This window comes from Malus domestica, chromosome 11 (assembly GCF_042453785.1).
Source record: "Malus domestica chromosome 11, GDT2T_hap1".
Lineage (NCBI taxonomy): Eukaryota > Viridiplantae > Streptophyta > Magnoliopsida > Rosales > Rosaceae > Malus > Malus domestica.
The window spans coordinates 27,799,323-27,801,736 of NC_091671.1; positions in this window are offsets into that span (position 1 = coordinate 27,799,323).

Here is a 2,414-nt window from a genome sequence, read left to right on the forward strand (position 1 = left end):
AATTAGAAGTCAAAAACTTTTGGAAATAATCCACTCAGATTTCTATGGACCCTTTCCCACCAGGACACTGGAAAAGTTTATTTTGTGACCTTCATAGGCGATTTCTCACATATCACTTATATCTATTTAATCTCAAATCTTCAGTTGTTGATTGTTTTATAATTTTTAAAACAGAGGTTGAAAATCAATAAAATATTGAGGTCGGATAAGGGAGGAGAAAATTATGGTAAGTATACTGAGTTAGGTCAGGCTAAAGGTCATTTGGCTTTGTACCTGGAACAATGTGGAATATAGGGAAAATACACTATTCCAGGCACCCCTCAACAAAACAGAGTGGTAGAAAGGAGTAGGACTCTTATTGAAATGGTAAGGAGCATGATATGTTGTTTGAAACTACCTCAATTTTTGTGGGGAGAAGCATTGAAAATAGAGAATTGCATTATGAATAGAGTTCCTAGTAAGGCAGCATGCAAGACTCCTTACGAACTATGGAGTGGTCGAAAGCCAAGCCTAAACCATTTACATGTGGGGATGTTGTGCAAAGGCAAAGATTTACAACCTAAATGAGAAGAAGTTACACTCAATGATTGTCTCTTGCAATTTTATAGGGTTTCCTGATAAATCCAAAGATTACAAGTTTCACTCTCCTAGTCTTCCCAACAGGATATTCGAGACAAGTGTGGCTAAATTCATTGAAAGTGGTGAAGACTTCCAAGATTATCAAAGTGAAGAGATGAGTTTTGATTTTGATGAGACAAGGGTTGTGCTCCCTGATATTAATTTGGACCTGATTGTTAATAATGATACCATGAACACATGAATTGTACAAGATCACCATGAGGGTTCTAAATCAAGTTCAACCATAGAGGGAATTTGAGATTCAACAATTCAATTATCCAAGTGATCAAACTGAGACACAAAATGTAGCTGAGCCTTCACCATCAAGAAGAAATTAGTTGCTTGAACAACAAGTCACTCTCGAGATAAGAGTGCAACCATCGAGAACTAGGAGGTCAGCAATTCTAGATGATTACCTAGTTTATCTCCAAGAAATTGAAGTCACTGAAGGTATTTCAAAAGATCCGATAACGTTCGAACAAGCAATGAAGTCTGAGCATTCTATTCTTTGGCATAAAGCAATGGTCGATGAATTAAAATCTATGCAAATCAACAATGTGTGACTCTAGTTCATGCACCTGAAAATGTCAAAGTTATAGGGTGCAAATGGTGTTTAAAAACTAGAAAGATTCAGTTGGCAAGATTGAGAGATACAAGGCAAGATTGGTGGCTAAGGGTTTTACTCAAACTAAGGGAATTGATTACACAAAGACTTTATCACCAGTCTCAACAAAAGATAGTCTTCATATTATTCTAGCTTTGGTGGCACATTACAACCTCGAGCTCCACCAAACAGATGTTAAAAAGACCTTCTTCAATAGTGATCTTGAAAAAGACATCTACATGAGTCAACCCTGCGGCTTTGTGAAAGAAGGAGAAGAAAACATGGTATGTAGATTAAATAAATCTATATATGGTCTGTAGCAAGCCTCATGTCAGTGGTAATTGAAATTTGATGAGAAAGTGACTGCCCTTGGTTTCCATGAGAACAAAATCGATGACTGCATTTATTTAAAGGTGTGTGGCTCGAAATTCATATTCCTTATTTTATATGTGGATGACATCTTACTAGCAAGCAATTGTTTAAACTTGTTGATTGAGACCAAGGGTTTGTTGTCCAAATCTTTTGAAATGAAAGATATGGGAGATGTTTCATTTGTTCTGGGGATTGAAATAGTCAAAGATAGATCAGGAGGTTTGCTGGGACTTTTACAGAATACTTATATTGAAAAGGTGCTTCAACGTTTCAATATGCAGCAATGTTGAGGTGGTGAGGTTCCAATGGGAAAAGGGGATAGACTTAATAAATCTCAATGTCCTATAAATGAACTTGAGAAACAAGGTATGACAACGAAGCCCTATGCTTCTTTGGTTGGTAGCCTCATGTATGCTCAGGTATGCACTAGACCTGATCTTGCATTTTCCGTAAGTGTGTTAAGAAGGTATCAATCAAACCTTAGGGAACAACATTGGGTTGCTGCGAAAAAGGCCTTGAGATATCTACAAAGGACGAAGTCATTCATGCTAATTAACCTACAAGAGAGTTGAGAATTTGGAGTTATGGGATACTCAGACTTAGACTTTGCTGGCTCCATTGATGATAGGAAATCAACTAGTGGCTATATATTTTTTCTTGTAGGAGCCGCTGTGTCTTGGAGAAGTGCCAAACAAAAGTCACTAGCCACTTCCACCATGGAGGTTGAGTTCATAGCATTGTTTGAAGCCACAAAGAAAGGGATGTGGTTGAAGAATCTCATAAGTTTCATGAGGATTGTGGACACCATATTGAGACCTTT